This window comes from Pholcus phalangioides, unplaced genomic scaffold (genome assembly GCF_987345545.1).
Source record: "Pholcus phalangioides strain wild (caught in Gottingen) unplaced genomic scaffold, Ppha-v1.0 ptg000009l_1, whole genome shotgun sequence".
Lineage (NCBI taxonomy): Eukaryota > Metazoa > Arthropoda > Arachnida > Araneae > Pholcidae > Pholcus > Pholcus phalangioides.
In genome coordinates this window covers 7,774,156-7,789,189 of record NW_028301602.1, presented here as the reverse complement: position 1 = coordinate 7,789,189, position 15,034 = coordinate 7,774,156, and the positions used below count along the sequence as shown (strand labels likewise).

The window sequence follows — 15,034 nt, the reverse complement described above, 5'->3', positions numbered from 1 at the left end:
CGCTTCATCGCGGCTGAAAAAAGATCGTGAAAACTCATTGGGGCGGCCATAGTGCGCCCACCTACCTGCTTTTACCGGCTCAAACTGCTTTTACCCGCTTTAACCGGAATGAATTATTATTTCTTTTTCTCGCTTGACCGGCTCACCGCTTGCAGTTTAAAACGGATACTTTCCACTAAAACTTGAGTAGTTCGTTTTATAGTGGAATAGTAAATCGACGGAGTTTTTATAACGACAATTATCGTTATTACTAATCCTTGATTAATTATGGCATAATAAAAGCGAAATCGTTAATCATTAAGTAATTAAGGAAAATTAAAAATTACACTAAATCCAATTGGAGTTTTTGTGACGATTAATTATTGTTAATACTTATCGTTAACTAGTTATGGCATAATATAAGCGAAATCGGTTATTAATTAAGGATCATTAATGGTCATACTGAATCCAACGGAGTTTTTATGACGAATAATTATTGTTAATACTAATCGTTAACTTGATATAACATAATAAAAGCGATATCGTTGATTAATCATTAATTAAGGTTAATTAACGATTATACTGAATCCAACGGAGTTTTTGTGATGGATAATTGTTGCTAATACTAATCGTTAATTAGTTATGACGTAATAATAAGCAAGATAGTTAATTAATCGTTAATTAATTAAGGACCATTAATGATCATACTAAATCCAACGGAGTTTTTATGACGCCTAATTATTGTTAATACTAATCGTTAATTATTTGACATAATAAAAACGATATCGTTAATTAATCAAAATACCTTTGGATTTCGTTTTATCGTTAATTAGTTAATTAACCAAATTAATTAACTAATTTTCGATTAGAAAAACTAAAATTAATCGTTACAAAATTCCGTTTGATTTAGTTTTGTCGTAATTAACTATTATAACAATCATGATCGATAATTAGTTAATTAACTAATTAACGATAAAAGTAAATCAAACGGAATTTTGTAACAATTAATTTTCGGTTTTCTAATCGAAAATTTGTTGTGGCACTAAAAGCGAAATCGCTGATTTATTATCAATTAATTAATTAACTATAATTAGCGGTTACACTAAACCCATTGCAACTTCAAGGCGAGTCCTATTCATTTCATGTACATTCGTCATTCTTTCATATTTAAATTTTATGATAAATATTTTTTGTTGTCAACAAAAACACACACAATAGATCCCCCACGTGATAGCTCCATGATGCCAACTGCTCATGCAGGCAGACGCTCCCGCGAGCGGTACACTATAACCACCACCGGCTAGAATCGCGCGGGATCATCTCGCCTTCTACAACTGCCGCGGTTTAAGCAATAAAGCGAGAAGCGGGAAGCGGTGCACTATGGACGTACCCTAGCTATGGAAGCAGATAGAGAATATTTCAACCTTGGAGCGTATATATATGTTGAAAGGCACCCGTACATGGACGGCGTCAACAATCAACTAAAAGCTCGTGAATGACAGTGATAGGGCAGTGATGAATTTTCTTCCTTGTAATCTTCATCTCCACAAATAACCAGTCTTTCGATGAATCTTGTATTGACAAGTGGAGAGGACGTTTCTATATGCATATGGCCATCTGATTGGCCTTTGTCATTCACGAGCTATTAGTTGATTGTTGACGCCGTCCATGTACGGTGCCTTTCATCATATATATACGCTCCAAGGTTGAAATATTCTATCTGCTTCCATAGCTTAGATGGTAGAGCACTCGTCCGGCAAGCGAGAGACCGGGGTTCGAGTCCCCGTGGGGGCAGTGATGAATTTCCTTCCTTTTAATCTTCATCTCCACAAATAACCAGTCTTTCCGTGAACGACGGGAGGAAAAAATGGAAGATAAGAAAATGAAGGAGAAAAGATAAGAGGAGGAAGGGAAGATATAGAAGATAATAAAGAGGGGAGAACGATAAAGAAAAAAAAACGAAAGATAAGAATGAGATGGAGGAAAAATGATGAGAAAGAGTTAGAAAAAAAAAGATTAAGGAACATACAGAAAAAAAAAAGAGAATTAAATAAAGAAAAAGAACAATGTAAGTAAAGAAAAAAAGAATGAAATGAAAATCAGAGAGAATGAATGAATATGAAATGAATGATGATATGAAAATAAGAGAGAGTGTAGAAAAATTGAAGATGGATAAAGTTGTGAAAAATATAGGAGCAAATAAGAAGGAACAAAGACTAACAAAAGGAAGTATAAGGAAAAGTAAGGGATATGAAAAGAAGAAAAGATAGAAAATAAAAATCACATCTTAAAGCCTATTCCTCTTGACTATAGCAACCGTTTTCAACGCTAGTCAATCAAAAACACAAATGTTGAATATTGTATTTAATAGTAAGATAACAATGTAATTCTGAAGAAAACAGAAAATCACACTTTTATGCAGTGCAATCAAACAACAACTAAAATATGACTAAAATTTTTATGGCCAATAAGGAAAAAACATTTTGTTATGCAATTTTCTTCATAATTTATTAGTAAACGCTCCTAAAAATCACGCTTAATTTTCTAAAATATATTATGATATAATAATCCCTCGAAGAAAATTCATATCCAGTCTGAGCAGTATGTAACAACAAAATCAGCTAGTCAAAGTTATTTTGATTGTCTACTTCGGAAGTCACGCACATATGCTGCAATTCAGGGCACGTTCTGTGAAAAACAACAGAGTTACGTGAGTAAATACACGGAGTTGTTAAAATACCCTGTGATTTATCTCTTCAAGAAGCTGATGAAATCCCGTGAGAATTTTTTCCTTCTTCTTGCATGTCCTAGCATTAAAAACATAGACGTAAACGGAAATTCGATCTATTAAATTTGATGTTGTATATTCTTTTACAAACATTGAAAGTTTCTGTTGGAAGTCAGAAGAAAGGAAGTGTTCTCGTGTCGAGTTAAAAAAAAAGGCAAGCATGAAGTTGAGGCAGTACCGCTGATACGATGCCAAAGATTCAATGACTTCGCTAGAAAATGAAGTAGGCCTAGGTATTTCAAGACTATGATATACAGTCCTGCAAGTCCTAATTCGGCCTTAATCTCATCAACCGTTCGTCATAGGAGTATGGTTGTGATCCAAAAAAATGCTCAAAATGAGTACGGAAATGACTTTGTACCAGTTTCGAGAGTGAAAATACAGTATGTCATACAATAAAAAAAATTTTTAATTTTTGAACATGTAAGCATGTTCAAGAGTTACATTATATACAGGGTGAATAGAAAACACGAGGTATGGAACTTTACTGGCGAACCGTTGATCCTACTTTCAATTGAAATACGAATCCAAATAACACGAAGTACTCAGATATGTCATTCGTGTTTCAAGGGGTAGTACATTAAAATAAAATAAAAAATAGAAACTAAAAACTTTTTTTACACAGTCCTCGTGTTCCTCAAAACTCAATTAGATTTTAGCCCATGGCGCGCGGGTCATGCATTGAAGATCCCCATATACTGAAACTATAAGATCGCTGAACCTATTAACATTATTTTACACTAGAAAGACGGATCATGTCTGTGTGACCCTGCGCGTTCTTTATGCTCTCATATTTCATTATAAGAGTAAACCAAAGAGTTAAAAATTGCTTGATTTTCCCCCCTCACAACTACCATGTTCTCTTTTTCTATTCTATTCTCTCTGAAGTTTTTTAATTAACTTTTTTAGCAACGGATATACGAATGGATATATCTAGAAATACGGAAGGGAATCACATTGAGTGTCCCATGTATGTTATCACACATCACCACATAAAACTACCACAATTATTGCAATTGATTTTTGCAAAGTCAAAATTCTTCTGGTAGTCTCTTTGTGCATCTAATACGGTGTAATACCCATTCTTGAGATTTTTCATACTTTCATTCTTTTCTGCATATGTCGGTCTGCATGTGTCTCAGATTTGGCTGCAAAGTAATTTTTGTCATATTTTGTGTGAGAACTTGTTTCGTTCTGTAAAGGAGAAATATCCATGTGCTTAAGACTACTTGCTGTTGAAATTTCATAAAAGACGCCGATTCACCGAAGAGGAACGTTTTCAGAAGTTAAAAGTTTGTTTTCAGAGAAAAACAAAAATGGAGTGGTGCTGATAAGGAGAATCCAGACGAGAATGGAAACTACCCCAGGGGCAAAACATTTGTGAAGTAAGCAACAGCATTGATGATGGATGTGTTAATCAGAATGAAATTATACATCCAAAAGTTACCTCAGCTGATGCAAAACAAAACGCTTCTGGAAACAATGAACGCTAACCATACTGAAGTCATAAAAACAACCTAGAACTATACCCATAACGTCAATTCAATTCCATAAATATCCGTGATCTCACTGAGATCCCGTCTGCCGGTTGCGAAGAAACTGCTGCAAATTGAAGTGTATGGAATATAGTGGGACTTTCTCGCCAATATAAGCCGTCAAGGATAAAAAAATATTTTATACAAACTCATTTCTTACAGATACTGATTTCACATGACTGGTATTATCTGCATTTTTTTGTATTTTATTAATATCTGTCTAACCTTTCGGAAAGATCATCTTCAGGTGCTTCCAACTGCGAAAAAATGAAGAAAAATCACACTCGTTGATCATAATCAAAACGATGTAACACTGAAATTTTATGGGTAATATATAAAATATAAATCGCCTAGTCTCGAGTTTCCCCCACGCTGACGCACACCAAGAGAGATCGTGTACTCAAAAAACTAAATCATAATAAAAATAGATTGATAGATAAATGGTTTCACCCACTAATTCTTAGTGTTACAACTCTTTCTGTCATAAAAATACTATACCAGGGTCTAAAATAATAAGATGTTCAAAAATTACTGGAAAAAGCCATGGGGGTCACAGAGAGGCCCCCCTGTGCGTCTTCCTAGGTAAAGCCGCCCGATTCGTCTTTCTAGTGTCAAAATAGAGATAAACATTGTTATAGTGGAAATTGGAAAAAGGAAAGGAATGAAATCGATTGAATAACCGGAAGAAATAGAATCGGAAATGCAGAATGTGAAGCAAAATAGCAAAATTCGTTGTTACGTTGACACTGCGTGAACTACTCCAGAAATTTAGACACGTGGAATATGGATATTAAGTAAGTGAATATTTGAAATGCAGAAGAGGGGATAACCTTCTCGTGAGTTATCTCACGAGCCCGATATAGTGAATAATTCCATTTCAAACATTTGCATGTATTATGACTAACAGATTTAATATCTCAATTCCTAAGCAAACAAGACACTCACTTTCAAGCTAGTAAATGTTTGATGTTGAAAATGGGTTCGAAATCTACGGAATTTCTGGGACGGTAGGGATGGAGTGGGGGGGGGGGAGGGATAAGTCAGCATTGGTATGTGTGCGTGTGATCAAACAGCGGGGATGAGTTTGGGTTTATTGAGCATGGAGAGTGAGATTTTCATGGAAGGAGTGTGGAGATTATATTATCAGAATTCATTAGCTTTCACAAAGTATTGTATTTCCAAATGAGGGTGAAATTAATGATTCTAGATACTAACGTAACGAATGAAACACCGGCTAGAACGTTATCTCTCCTACAGTGTCGAACACGGAATCCCAAAATCGTTATACGATGACATATATGTAGGAATTAGCTATTCACGAAAGCCGCGAGTGATTCCTTCCTCCCAAATGTACGAATGATGCCCGAGTTGTCTCGTTGTTTGATCGAAACATCAATTAAGCAATTAACGGGTGGTGACCTTTGAATGGTGACTGCCACGTAGCGAGATTATTTTACGGGTAGGGACAAGTTTCGGATGTTGACATCACCGTCGAAAATTCAAACAGCAAATAACACTCCGCGATTAAAATTGAACGATGAGGCCATAAGAACACAACATCTAGCGTAACGTTGGATGGAAACTGAATTGTGAGATTGAAATTAAACTCAGAATGTACTTATTAAATGAAACTTCTAACTCGGTTGAATTTGAACAGAGATGAGAGACAGGAATTCAACGAATGCGAATTATTCGCACGTGTTGTTCACGTATTTCGTTTAAAACCTCCGAAAGATTCATATAAACGCGCTGAAAGAACACGAGAGAGACTTTTATAAAAATCTTATTCATTCGAAATCTAATATTTTGAATGTTGTGGAACATTGTGTTCTCCCGGGTGTTCTTTGTAGTCAGTTATATTAGTGATATGACATCGGACTGTGTACACCCTTTCCGTAAAATTAAATTGCGCTACGCATACGCATAATATTAAATGCTTGTTTAAGATATTTATATTCAGTGCCTGCAGAATCTCGTGTTTTCATACAGGAGGGACACTTTTGAACTGTTTTGAATGTTAAATTTGGGTATATTGGATATTACTATCAGAAAACGCGGCAACTTCGATTCATTCAATTGCTCAAATCTTTCTGAGTTCAAATACACCGATGGCGAAAGCTTAAAAGTGAATGATTTTACAAGTTTATCTGAATTTTACTTACGAAATCGCTGCATGTTCCTTGATGTGTGCAATGTAAATTTGGATAGCGTATTATTCTGTCATATGGGGGTATATATACCTAATTCCTTGAAAGAGGCACTGGATTTGATTTGTATTTCGCGTAAAGGTTCAATTACATTGGGTGAGTTTACTAGCTATGCTCCTTCGAGTAAAGTAGGTCTGACGAGCCAATCGGTTACGTTTGCAAGACTTTTTAGATATAAAAAATTCGATCAGACTTTAATATATGTCATTATTTATTTATTTATACAATAATGTTGGCCGAGGTCTATACATAAGTATGAGGTTGATGGTGACAGAAAAAAATGTTTTACATTTTTTGAAAATATAAATGGCGTGGTGAATCAACGAAAGTGCAGGGGAGTAAGTTCCAGTTAGCCATGGTATGTGGAAAGAAGCTAAATTTAAAGCAGTCGGTGGAAGCAGATATAGGATTTAACTTATGTAGATGATCAAGTCTGCTAGAGAAACATGTTGGCTTGGAGATAATACCGGATATATCGAAATTTAAATAGCCATGGTGAATTTTAAATAGCCATGGCGAATTTTAAAGAGCATGGTTAATCGAGAAAAAACACGGTGAGTGCTTAGAGGGAGAAGATTAAGTTCACGTTTTAATTCGGAAACAGACACGGGCGGATGAACTGTCGTTTATAAAATGGGCGGATTTATTTTGTATTCCAGCTTCTCGCTATTGCTAGCAGGGCAAGAGTCCCAAATTTCGGAGACGAAGGAAAAGACTGGAAAAGTAAAAGCTGTCCTTAATAAAAGAGAGGAGTCGAACATCGCGAGTATAGTGTTTAATGTTGCGGCGAAGGAAGAAGAGTTTATTGAGACATTTTTGGTAGATATAATCGTTATGTTTATTCCAGCGCAGGTCTGCTGACATGATGACATCGAGGTATTTATATTGAGAAACTTGATATATAGAGGGGTTATTGATAGAGTATGAAAATTCGAGACGCGAAAGTTTAAGTGAAATTCTCACGAGAACCGTTTTAGAGATGTTGAGAAGCATTTGCCATATGGAGCACCATAGGGAGAGGGAATTGAGATTGCGTTGGAGAAGTTCTTGGTCTGACTCGTGTATAAATTATGATTAGAATGACCATATTTGATGGGATGACAATTTTAATGGTATACGATCGTAAAATTTGTTATTATCATACCTGAGTACGATCGCAAAATTTGTTATTATCATATCTAAGTACGATCGCAAAATTTGTTATTATCATACCTGAGTACGATCGCAAAATTTGTTATTATCATATCTGAGTACGATCGCAAAATTTGTTATCCTACATGAAATGTAGCCATCCAACTTTGTTTTCTTCTAGATGGGGGTTATATTAGCCCCGTTCACATGTGCAAGATTGGAGGGGTCGTTTTGGTGGTAATTACCGGCATGACAACTTTTTCCCCTCGTAGGGAAGAAAAAGGTGGGTGAGAAGCTCATAAAAAAAAGCCCATCTTTCATGGGGTGGATTGGAGGTCGACACCGACCTTTTCTCCCATAATTCTTTGCGCCGCGAAAACTGCTATAAGCTCCTTCGTCAACCATCTTGAATCAATCACTGCCGTTCAACCTACGTAACCAGTGACGACTTCTGGAAAGAGGGGGGATTACCGGCATAAACTTAACGTTATGTGAACGGTTTGTAGCGAAAATCCCCGTTACCGGGAACTTCCCGGGATGTTTTATTGTACATGTGAACGAGGATATTGTCTTTCATTTACCCTGCGCTGACCTGTTTCTCTGTGCACGGAATTTCGAAATATGTGCAGAATACCAAAATAACGTACTATTATATACAATATAGGAAATTCTTTTTTCCTGCGAAGCAAAAAAAATCCATATACACGTGGACATTCTTAGCCATTTTTGGACTCTAAATGAATTACTACATTCTATGCGGGAATGAAGGGGGTTTTAACCTCCCTTCATCCCCTTCTCATCCCTCAAACACCGTATAAAGAAATGTTTTGCTCTCCTTATTCCGTACTCTACTCGTTATTTCCCCAGCTTCTGATTATTTTTCTTAAGAAGACCCCTGAATGACTCATCATATATCCCCAGATGGTAACAAACCTTGGAATAGAGTGGTGTGAGAAATCGATTTTGACTGAAATTCATCGAGATACAACTGATGTTGAGAAAAAAAAATCATTTTTTAAAAATACATATTATGTAGTATTGAACGTACTCTTTTTTCCAAACAATTAGAATGTGTTAATTTTTTAGAAAAAATATCTATAACAATGATAATAATTCTTAGAATAATATTATATTGATAAAAAAATTATAAATAGGTGTTTATCCGATGAAAAATTTGACTTTTTTTTTTCACGTTATGCTATTCAAGACCTTGTTTATACAAATACAACGCCACAGCACGCAAAATGCCCAACGAGGTGGCTGACAAAAAGATGCCCATTAAAATAGGGATGTCATCCATTTCAAAAATACAGCAACCCAATTAAAAATGCAATTATAAACAATATATACACGTGATAAAATATTATACAATGCCCATAAATAATACTTATGGTTGTCTTATTCTAAGTATGGATAGCTTCTCGATTTACCCCAACTCTTATCTCAACAAATCGGCCGATAGAAGGATTTGTACCCTATATGTATCTATAATAATTATATTTTACGATGATCGCAAATTACTATAAATTAACATTTTCATAGAAATAAACCAGCAGACAAACACTTATTTTCATAATTGAATTTTAATGAATATCAGTGCAGTGTATCAGTTCATAAAAATAATGAAACAGAAACACTAATGAAAGTCCGTTAAAAACTTGCGATAATGAGAGCTCGAGGAAATCATCGGATCACATAAGCACCATCTACTGAACGGAAACGATGCTGCCGTCTGAAGTGATTAGTCTTCTTAGCACCCATTAATATTAATTGTTTCACTTCACGTGTTTTCATAAACTCCTTAAAAATAATAGAAAATTGTTCTCTCTCCAGCTCGAGAGAAGATTCATCAACGAAAACACATTTCACGCTATCGATTTTTTAAAATATTATAAGAAAAAAAAAAGAACGATATTAAGATCTAGAACAGCAATCACATGAAGTAATTGGTATTTCTAATTAGAACACACTTAATTGAACTTCGGAGATCGAGATATGATACGAAGAGGCAGGCACAAGAGTTTCTCAACAGCTCCTAAGGAAAGGAGTTTTCAGGCCTGTGCAATCACAAAGAATCGATCCATTACACGGTCTTATACATTAATTAATTCATGATTCATGGAGAGCGTTTACATCCAAAATATCTCTAATTACACATTTTGAACTGAAGCACGAATCTTCATTACAGTTTTATAAAATGAAACGTTTCCCCTCACTTATCATGCATTTATAACTTCGGAATATTCTAAAATCTTCATACTGCATTCCTGAAAAAGAAAAAAAAAGAAATCATATAAAAATAATTTATTCGAGAATTAAATGCTAGTACGGATCTTATCGAAATACTAATTACTGTATTTGAATAACTCGTAATCTGGTATAAGCAGCTTAAATTTTCATAAATCAAAAAAAAAGCAATGAAGTTGTTCTATAAACGCGATTCAGTATAATTTCCCGAACATAATTTTTTGCTTAATTTCAGAATGCATATCAAATATTGAGATAGTTGTTTTTCAACAGATTAAAAATTGATGAGAATTCCTACTGACGAATTGCACACATGAATATATGAAATTCCAAAAGAAACCTTCAAATACATGGGACAAACCTATATCGTTTTAAATATCCCACTCGTAGAAAAATCATCTTTACGATAGCTTTGGATTATTTTAGAAAAATAAATACTTTACAAATATTATTCTGGGTATGTAAATGGTTTGATATGAGGATAACGCATTTCTTATGCACGGCTTTAATGGGCCATAGGATATAAAATGTACCTTATTTCTTGGCTGTGGAAATGTGTATTGCATTTTGTCGCCTATTTTAATGTTCTCATCCATAAACATGTTCAGTTTCTGAGAAAAAAAATTACATTAGGTTGCAGTAAAATAAGTGATAGATCTGGTGTGTGTTTCGAGCTTTCATATTGAAATTTTACAAATGCACTTCATTGGTGTAAATACGGGTAACCATGATAAAATTCAAGATACTTATGGGAAATGTTTGATATGTCTTTGGACGTCCTAAATTAATCATGAAATGCCTTAAACTCCCCATTCGATCGAGCTCTAAGGCGATACGAGAACTATAAACGCAGAACACTTCTTGAGCGAGCGAATTTTGATTTGTTTTTGGGTTATGAGTTAAACTGAAGTATAATGCTACTGTGTTATATAAACGCAGAGGAGAGGAAAAAACCGTTTATCTTTACCTATTTAACATGTACCAGTTCATATTTTCACTTGATATAATTTGATAAATGGATGAAAAAAATATCGATTAAAGTATTGTATTTTTTATATTGTTTTCATATAAAGGGTAGTTGCGACTCGGTTATTTTTTTGTACCTAAAGGGTGAGTTACATTCTAGGCAGGAGAAATTAGCGCGGGGGTGGCGCAGTGGTAATATGCTCGTCTTCCACTATGAAAGTTGTCGTCAAGGTCCGTGGGTTCAAATCCAACCAAAAGAACATCTCAGCAAAGTTCTTTACCTATTGACCCTGAGGCGACCACCGATGTGGATCGCGCCTTTATTTTCCACCCAACCCCGCTAGTTGGAAATTGCCATATGACTGGAGTTGGTGTGCGGTAAAGTAGTAGTTAGGTGAAATTGAATTGCAAATTTCAGTCTGCCGTTTACGATATGTTATCTTATAAATAGCCCGGGTACACAGCGAGACATTTTGGAATAATATAAACCCAAACGGGATATGCTTAGATTTTTACCTACTTTAGTTATTTCGGGCAGAGCTACATATACAATTAAACCACTCACACGCACCTTTTGAACATCCTCCTCTGAGGAGCCTTTTACGAATTGATGCGCATCGGAATGTGCCGTGTTTGTGTTTTATACCTAAAGGCCCGTTTACATGCGTCAAGTAACTTTAGTAGTTAACTCAATACCGAGTAATCAAGTACTTCATTATATATGCACACGTTAGGACCGTTTCCACGAGTTTGGTTAAGTTGCCAAGTAGACAAGAATAGAATCCGGTTTATTATTATTTTTTTGGTTATGTGGGCCCTATGTGCATACGCAAAATGGACGGGACCTCGTATTATGCAATTATCATTCACTACTTGATAACGTACTGATTTTATTAGTCGACACGGTTTATCTATTTAACTACCAAATCACTTGACTACAAAATTACTTGACGCGTGTAAATGGGCTTTATCGTAAGTTTGTTTCAGAGAGAGAATGCGTGCTCAAAAAAAACCTGCCACGTTTCTTCCGAATTTGAAAGCAAACAACTCGGCATTTTATTTTTTGCGTGTTCGCGTCATGCTTGACTTAATCTCCACACACACTATTGTCACAGCAGTGACCCCAACGATGTTATAGAAGTGCCCTTATTTTGTTGATGCTAGTTCTACTAGGCATCGGTGGAGCAATAATGGAATACCTATCTATTGTTATATAGGCATTCATCAGATTCCCGGCTGATGTAAGAAAATTTTACATTGAGCTCACAGAATGTCAGTTGGTCAAGAATAAGTACAAGGTATCCCCAAAAATTAATGAATAGTTCAAAAATTAATAAAAATGAAAGTGGGATTGGTAGATTTGAATGCAGTTCGGAATAAAAAGTTATTCTCACGAAGAGGAAATTTTTTCAGAACAGAAAATGTTTCAACTTTTGCCGATAGAGGACACTGCACGAAAGAAAATCAATCTTTCTTCAATCTCTTCTGCGTCCGAAACGTTCATACAGCTTCATCCGGTGAATCGTGGCTGAGCTAAAACAACTTCCCCGATAGTGATTTATACACCAATACCAACATCGCAATGAAAGCCTTGAGTGAGCTTTAGTAATAGGAAAATTCATAAATGTGCCGTTAATCGTACACTCTGTGTTTTATACGACTCTGACTTGAATATTTCCAAAAATTTGCTTTGGTTTCAGCGCTCTCTATTGACAAAAAATTTAACCAATTTTTGTTTGTGCCAACATTATAATTCCCCCTTGCGCGAATAAAAATTTCGCAAACAGTATTCAAAGATATCAACCACTCCAATTTTTATGAAAATATTTAGGAACTAAAAATTTCTATTTTGAAACTATTCATGAATTCATGAGACACCCGTTACAACACTGCTCATAATAGAGATTACAAAATTTATTTTGCTTACTATGAGTCAATTGGAATTGGTGAAAAATTAAAAATTTAAAAAAAAATCCACCGCTCTCTAGAAATTCACCTTCTTAAAGGATATCCATAACTACCCTGGCTTTCCTGATTTGTTCCAACGAGATATTACATTTTGGGGGATTTTAGTTTTGCTTTTTTATTACAGCAGGGTTTTCTGCAGAAATTCAGCTTTTAATTTTTATACCTGAGACTCCATTTCATTTTATTGACCATCGATGGCCACGATAAAAGTTATAGCCGAGAGAGAATAAATACATTTCGGGAGCATTTTCGTCTGACTGGATATTAGAGAGAATAAAGTCAAACGTAAATGATCAAATGTTGACTCCCATCAAAATTGCAAGAACCAAATCTCTTTTCACAAAAAAACCCATTTCCGAGAAAAACAATTCTGAGAAAATATGCATTGATCGTAAGGAATTCTAGGAATGATAAATATGAAGGGAAAAAAAAGTTCTTTTCAGCAAACTATTGATTTTTGTGTTTTTCTTCTCATCTCATTTTGCTATTCTTGTGCATTGCAGAAAATCCACACAAACAAACAATAACATACCAATTCACATTTCTACAGGATTCAATTGTTCAAAATATTTTTGCTAACTCGACAATATTGTTGATGACAATAGATATTGTTAGAAGAAAAAAAAAGTTGTAGGTAATATTTATACTGTTCTTATTTCTTAGATAAATCGTAATTTTATAGTAATTGGAGCCTACATCAAATTTTCATTTTTTTCCATTGATTTTGACAATATGTTGATACTGATTAAAACACCACTTCATATCTTTTTTATGCATTTCCTATAGAATAACAGGCAAAAAATAATTTTAACATAGCTTAATAATTTCATACTAAATGTTGATACATACTTCACAAATACATTATAAAATACAAATAATAATTCCAAAACATTTACAGGTGAATGATACCGAAATTGCATAATGGTGATTCGTGAAATTTTTCCCTAAATATCCAAAATTTTTCACATTTAATATGTAAATCGAGTCTACTAAAACCAGTTTAGATGGGAACAAAAAAACTAAAAATTATCATTAATGTTTTTACTCACTTGTCAATAGATTTATATATTTTCTCCAGTTCAAATTGGATTTGTTAAAAAAATTCCAGTTTTTTTGAATTAAAATACATGATGATTTTCAATAAATATTACACTATTTCTATAACGAAATTAAGATTTTAATTTTGGTAAATATATTCTGAAGCACGATTGCGTTATCAACGAAGCATATGAAAGAGTTAAAAGCTGGAATTTTGTACTTTAAAATACAGCAATAATTGGATTATAACAAAACAAAATTCTTTTGAGGAAAGTTTATACGTCTTAAGATTATTTTCCATTTTGAGATCGATTCTGTTTCTCACCTGGAAGAAATCTAGACAAGAATTTTATGTTGACAACCAAGTGATTATATCGTGAAACGACTAACAGCGAAATCGGATTTTACTTCATCCTTTTACGAATTCGTTACGAAAATTTCACTGGTAGAATTTTCAAGAAATACGTTTCTTAAATAAGTAATGAGTGTTACTTTAAGATCAGATTTAATCCTTTTCTTCTCTAGTGATTACAAATGTTCCAGTTCCTAGAAGCAAATCCTTTAGGAAAAGAAGAGAAAAATTCCTTTTTGTGTCGTTTCTTTTCTATTATTTTGTAATTCGGGATTATATTAATAAATGTTTCGAAAGAGAATTTTTTCATCCTTTTAAATATCAATTAATCAAATTCAGTGGAAATATGAAAAATCAATGTGATTATGGAATTTTTTATGCTACGGTTAAAATAATAAAGTAATACCATATGATGAAATTTTTCACAAAAAATAAACCACACATTCCTTTATATTTTTTTTAAAAATATTAAAAATATTATGGTTTGTTATTGTTATTAAACAAACAAAAAAGAATAGGCCAAAGTAATAAACAATGTTTAACCAACGAGGTCATGGTAATATATGGGATAACATTCATTGCTATTTTAATCATCGATTTGAATTGTCTGAAATATTTTTATCACTAACTTTTTTTTCTGAAAATTTCTTTATGTTCATTACTAACTCGTATTCAATTTCGACAACCTAATGGTTAGGGCTCGGATTTCTATGTCTTTGCATATTTTCTATTTTTTTTGCATATTTCGCTGTTATTACGCGATAGAGCGTATTTTCAAAATTTCAAGGCATATTTTACATATTTAATCATTTTCGGTAGAAAG

The 15,034-nt window shown here is 34.0% G+C and overlaps 1 non-coding gene across 1 annotated transcript; it reads left to right on the top strand.

The window, feature by feature from the left end:
• The first annotated feature begins 1,701 nt into the window (after positions 1-1,701).
• On the top strand, positions 1,702-1,773 carry TRNAA-GGC (transfer RNA alanine (anticodon GGC)). Its single transcript has one exon. It is a non-coding gene; the product is annotated as a tRNA-Ala (tRNA).
• The last annotated feature ends 13,261 nt before the right edge of the window (positions 1,774-15,034 follow it).